Genomic DNA, 6858 nt, shown 5'->3' on the forward strand with positions numbered 1-6858 from the left:
GGATCTGTGGGGGACGGGGACAGAGGGCCTTCCAGGCAGAGGGAAGGGAGGGGTTAAGGCCCTAAGGCTCCAGCGTGCCTCACCTATTTAAGGAACAGGAGGAAGTCCCGTGGGGCCATAAGCTGAAAATAATTTTGTTTAAAAAAGACATTGGGGAGCTCACAGAAGCTAAGGCAGGAAAAGAGCCTTTGAAAAGGCAGAGAAGGGAGCAAGGAGAAACAGCAGGAGCCACAGACAAGGTCAGGACGGAGAGGTGGCTGCACCTCACCCGGCGGGTTTCCCTCCCTGCCCTGCGCTGGGCATGGTGGTGCCCACGCCCCTGTGACCACCTTCAGGGACAACGCTGCTCTGCTCCAGACTCCTTCATTATTAGCTCCAGATTCACTATCCCAGGGGGAAGGTCTGTTCTACCAAGCCTGGGATGTGTCCCCAGTCCCCCACGCCAGGAAAGGGAGACACAAGCATCTCAAATGCTCAGCTCTTGCAGCAGGAAGCAGGCTCTGCCTTGGCTCTCCACTTCTGCTCTCTTGGGGTTAGTTCCCTGCGCAGGAGAAAGGGGAGAAAAGGAGGCCCAGGAACAAGAATAACCAATACCTACTTCACCCTCTGGAGCAGAGACCCAGGAGAAAGAAGTGGCCTTGAATTTACCCACCCACGCGCCATCCACAACACCCATCGGTGACGGTTTCGTGGTAGAGGGAAAAACAAGACAAATATTCATAGACCCCCCGCGGGAAGCAAGAGAAAATAAGATGCAAATTCTCTGATAGAATATAAAATGCACAGTAGCTACCACTGGATCTGCAGCGTTGAATCAGCTGTGATGTGCGTTCGCAGGAATTCCAACAGCCTCTTTCTTGTTGACAGGAAAGGGTAGGGCTGCGTCTCCCAGCCAAGGAAAGCCTGACCCCCCACAGCCCCCTGTGCCGGGCAGCCCTTCTCTGTGAGCATCAGGGTGAGTGAGGAAGGTCAATCTGCCAGACTGCCAGCTTCTCGGAGTCAGGAGGTGTGAGTTGGATGGAGAAAGGCAAACCGTGGGAGTGACTTTCAAATATAAAACTTCACTGTTAGCCTTGAATCCAAGGTGCTCTTATGCTCCAAGAGGGGAGGGAAGAGGGGAAGAGAGTGGCGGGGCAGGGGAGTGGGGGAGGGGGAAGAGTAGCGGGGAACCTCCATACCAGGGTTAAGTGTAGAGTCTGGGCCAGCTTGGTAGACTCGGGGCTCCGTGCTCAGAAGTAGACCTCTGAGCCTGGCTTGTGACACTCTACAGTCACTGCTTTGAAATGCTTAATAACCTTTTCTTTGTTATTGGATACTATAGTGGAGTCCGACAGGAACGTGCCCAAGGAACGTCCCTTGGACGTTCCCAGGAACAGGTGTTGGTGCTGTCTCCCTGCTGCCCTTGACCTTGGGGCACCTGAACTTAGGCTGATACCTGGCACCAGAGGGTCAGGGTTGGGCACGCACCCGGGGGGGTCCTAGGAGGTCGGCAGTCACCCTTCAGGTATCCTGGACCTGAGGGATCTCAACAGTAACTAGCAAATAAACACCACGGCCGGTGGAGAGGGACAACAGGAAAAAGGAAAATGCTCTTTTTCTGACTTTTGAAGCAGGACCCCCACATTTCCACTTTGCAGGGGACCAGACAAGTTGAGTGTCTAGCTCTGTTTAGAGCTGGTAGGAAAGCACAGGACAGGAGAGTCAGGTAAATGGAGAGGCAGCAGCAGGAGAGAGGGCTGTGGTGCGGGCAGGTGGGGCTCCAGCCCCCAGACGGTTGTGCAATGGTTCACAGCTTGCTTTTGGCATCCAGGGTGTGGAAGCCCTTTCCTCTTCCCACCCTCGGCTATGCATTAATTAAACAAAACATCAAGAAGTAATTACAGTGTGCCACATACTGGGTTGGTACTGGAGCTCCTTTACATGGGGTGGTGAGGGTCAGTGTCTCTTAAAAAGTGATATGTGATCTGAATGCAAAGTAGTGTCTGATTTGAGGCCAAGCCTAAAGATCTGGGGGTGGGGGTGGAGTATTTATTGCAGACAGAAGGAACAAAGCCAGCAGGGGAGACAAAGCTTACCAAACAGTGGTGCAACCTGGATGTGTGGGCAGACATAGCTTCACGAAGTAATGCCCGTGACCCATGATATTTATCTAAAGAAATGCTTCCCCTCTTTTACCTTAAAGTGGGAACAATTTAATCTGCTAAATCCCAGGCTTCATCAACCCCCGATGGTTATTTTCATTTACTTTGTCCACCAGAGAGGACTGGTGGGATGTTGGACACCAGCTGTGACCCCTATTAACTGCCATGAGTTGAGATCAAGTGCCTCTTTGTTACCTCCAGCTTTCCCTAAAATACCATTTAGAATAAATGTGTTCATTCAACAAATCTTGGTTAAGCACCTCTTATGTTCAAAGTCTGTAGGAGAAATATTGAGGCATAAAACCTCCAGGTTCTTTGAAATCTAGCAGTAGGCAAAAAGCACTTAACCTTGAGAATTTGGTGAATACTACAAGAGATACAAAATCAGTGTCTGACTTGTGAGGCTAGCTGGAATAGAATCCCTTTTATTTAAGATTCAGTGGTGGGAGATTGTGGGAGCTGATCAAGAATTTGCGTATGTCAAAGAACCAGTTAATATCATACTAAAAAAAAAAATCTTCAACGCTCAGTATCTTGTGTATCACAAACGTTCTAAATTCCTCCTTCATTTAGAAGCTTATCTAAACATGATTTAATAATTAGATTCTAAGTATGTTCATTTATCTTACCAAATTTCTCCATGAATCAGTTTGCAAAAAGACAGACAAAAACAGAAGTCTGAGAGACATTTAGCATTTTTTAAGTTCCCAGTGCTCAGGAACAATGCAATTTAAGGCTCTCAAGGTGACTAACTCACAATCCTTGTGTTGTTACACTATGTTTGAAGATTCCTAGGATTTAGACCTCAAAGTACTTTGTAAAATACCTTACCCCATCCTTACATTCAGAAATAATACAGTCAAGGTCCTAAGAGTCAACTGCTTAGGTAAAGCTTTCTCTTTCATTGTCCATCTAAGGTTGGCTTCTCAGAATACACGTTGGCATATAATAAATCAGATAGACTTGTAAGTAGTCCTGTTATCCAACCTGGCAATAAACTGAGAGATATAGGAATAGAAATGAAAATAGCACATCCCCAAGAGAGTTTCTATGAGCAGGACCCCGCTTATACTAGGAACCTGTGATAGGCCAGCAAAATAATGGATCCCGAAGATGTCCACATTCCAATTCCCAGGACCTGTGGATATATCAGGTTATATCCAAAAGAGAATTATGGTCGTGGGTGGAATTAAGGATCCTGGAGTATCTGAGTGGGGACTGCATCTAGTGAGGTTGGCCAGGTAAGTCTTCCCTGAGAAAGACATGTTTGAGCTAAGATCTCAAGGTAAATAGGAGTTAATGAGGCCACAAAAGCCAGGAGAAATCATCCAGGTGGAATAATAGCATAGGCAGAAGTCCTGAGGCCCACATAGCTTGGAGGGTGTGAGGGGTTGAAGAAGAGTGTGGCTGGAAGGGAGAAATGAAGGGAAACTGGTATAAAGCAAGGGTAGAGAGGCCAGCAGACAGACGACTGGGCAGAGTTCTGTAAACCAGATGAGCAAAACCCACCCTCATCCTGAAAACAATGGCAAGCCATGGAATGAATGGCTCGGCTCAAGTGGAAGTTAGAGACTATTTTCAGGATACAAATGAACTTGGATAAAATGCATCGTTCGAGGAACGATGCAGAATAACCCAATAATGTTCTCAAACATGCTGTTTTGGAAGGAATGCTCTTAAATCTTGAATTGTGCATAAATGCAACCTAACAATAAGTATTGCTCTCTTTAGAAGACTATGTGTTATAAAAATTCACCTTTTTTACAAATTGAAAACTTCGTAGCATTTTGGTTAACTGGGTATATTTTCCGGAGAGCTGAAAACAAGCTGGTCTGAATAGAATTTTAATGAAGTGTTTCCATCGGCATCATTGGGAGCGTGTGACAGACAGCCTCTACCATTCATTCTCCAAGCTCCGAGAGGACTGGGATCCAGTGTTTCTCAGAGATTCCGATATGCTTTATGCACTATTTTCTGAACAGCTGATGTGATCACAGGACATCTATGGCAACCATTCCCCTGGGCCCAAACTGTTTTTCTAACCAGACACACACAAATACACACACACACACACACATATAGACGGCAAACAAAACAAGTTTATCAAATCACACATGTACATTCCAAGAATGGACTTTATCAAAAACAATAAAATCACATGAAATTGACACCATCCTAGGAAATCGAGTCTATTTACTGTCTGTTTCTATGACAACCAACAAATAGACCATGGCCCTGATTCTCCAATATAATGAATTTCTTTCGTGTTGGGATGATTTAGTGTTTGTAAACATCCCAAAGAACTTGGTGAAATCTCTTTAAAATATAAAGCACATAAACTGAATATATATATATATATACATTAAATACATGCGCACACTCTATCTAAATCTAAAATGATTATCCTTCCATTTGCTCTCACTTCATCCTTGCAGTTCTGTGTTTTAGCGGAAAATTGGAGGGCAGATTGCCCACGTAGTGGAGCTTTTCTTTCTCAAAGCTCCCATGTTTGTTAGCTACTTTTGCAGAAACTCAAAGATTATTCTTGTGCCTGAGTTAGTTCAGCTGAATCATTATTTGGGTCTGGATACATTTTGGCACAGTGAGCTTCACCTAAAATGTGAAAAAGATCAGGATACCTATATAGGAAGTATTCTTAACCCTGGCTGCATATTAACATATTTTAAAATTCCTTACACCCAGGCCAATCCCTAGGAATGCTCATTTAATTGTCTGATATTTATTAAGAATACTTATTATTCTTTATTAATCACTCAGTGGGAGAAATAAATGAAAGCTATAGGAAAATACCTAAGCTTGTCAATTTAAAGATTAATGTTTTTAATTAATCTCGTTCTTTAACCCAGGAGTGTAATATAATTTAAGGCCCCAGGCTATGAGTTTATTTCCTGGAAGTTACAAGTAGAAAGTTATCAACTACTGGGAATAAGAACAAAAGAATGATTTATAGTTTTGTAGAATTTTAAGATATTTAATTTTTTAAGTTTATTTTATTTTGAGAGAGAGAGAGAAAGCGTGTGTGCATGAACAAGGGGCAGAGAGAGAGAGAGAGAGAGGGAAGAGAGGGAATCCCTAACAGGCTCCCTGCTCAGCATGGAGCCCAATGAGGGGCTCAATCCCAGGACCATAAGATCATGACCTGAGCTGAAGTCAAGAGTCAGACACCCAGTTGACTGAGTCAACCATGCGCCCTCGTATTTAGTTTTAAATAAGGTATGTTTAACTCCTTTATTTTACAGAAAACAACTAAGGCTCAGATTGACTTGTAAAGACAGTTGTTGATGAAGCCTGAGCTAGAACCCAGTTCATCAGGCCTTCGTGTCTTACCTGTCTTGACTTGACAGTGATCTAGAGATATAGGGGACATTTCCTCATGAATATTGACTACCTGACTATTCTTTGGTTGATTTGCAAGCATTGCAGGGTGTGGAGGGATCTTTGAGCCGAAAATCACCCTGACAGCTTTGCAAATGCCACATTCACATAATAAGCAGCAAATTTTGATTTTATCAGAGGATAAAACTTGAACATCTCATCGAGTATTATTTAGGTTATTGTAAAGCTCACCGGAAATTTTCAACCAGCAAAAAGTTTATTTTCATTTAATGGATCCTTGTATTCTCCATGAACTTGTTGAACTAAGAACTAAGTAGACACATCGTTAGTTATCGCTCATTGGACACATCATTGGCTTTTTGCTTAGCATCCAAACTTATTTAAATAAAACAACTCATTTTAATAAGTAATAAGATTCCCGAAAGAATATAACTTCGTGTCACTTGATTACCCAAAGCACTGCTAGGAAACTTTGAAGCCCAATCAGTGAACCAAATGGTTCATTTTGTATCTCTTTGGATATTCATAACTATGTAACCTTCAATGTAAGGACCTAGCAAATCTTCACTGAACCTTTGATCATTCCAAAGACCAATGGAATCATGGGGCAAAGACAGTTTTGCTTGCCACCACAGAACTCATTTGTGTCCAGAGAAGTCTGAGCTGCCGAAACTTAGGGCCAAAGATCCCTGAACATTTCTTTTAATTTTTTTTTTCAATGTTTATTTATTTTTGGGACAGAGAGAGACAGAGCATGAACGGGGGAGGGGCAGAGAGAGAGGGAGACACAGAATCGGAAACAGGCTCCAGGCTCCGAGCCATCAGCCCAGAGCCTGACGCGGGGCTTGAACTCACGGACCGCGAGATCGTGACCTGGCTGAAGTCGGACGCTTAACCGACTGCGCCACCCAGGCGCCCCATGAACATTTCTGAATTTAGTAACTGAAAGAAAAAAAAAAGTGTGTGTGCTGGGGAAAGATTGAATTTTAGATCACGGGGAGCAGAAATGAGGAAGTATAAAGAAAAAGATTGTAGGGATTGATTTTTGTTTTGTTTTGTTTTGTTTTGTTTTGTTTTGTTTTCTTCCGGGAATTTTGATTTATTGAAATGGCGAAAGGAACTTCTGCAATTTAAGAAGGCATTACTGAAAACCCAATGACCTCAGCATGGTTATTTCTCACGGAGAAATCTTTTCAATATGCTAAAGTCTGATTCCTTTGCCTCACGCCTAAAGATAGCATGATACAGGAAAACAGCTTTTCACTTGTCCTGTGCGTATATTTACACAAGAATGTTTATATACATAATATTCTTTCTTTCTCAGCTGAAAGCATGCACTGAGACCCTGTTCCCCGGGTCC

The sequence above is a fragment of the Puma concolor genome, chromosome C1 (assembly GCF_028749965.1).
Source record: "Puma concolor isolate L17-30 chromosome C1, mPumCon1.1.hap2, whole genome shotgun sequence".
Classification (NCBI taxonomy): Eukaryota; Metazoa; Chordata; class Mammalia; order Carnivora; family Felidae; genus Puma; species Puma concolor.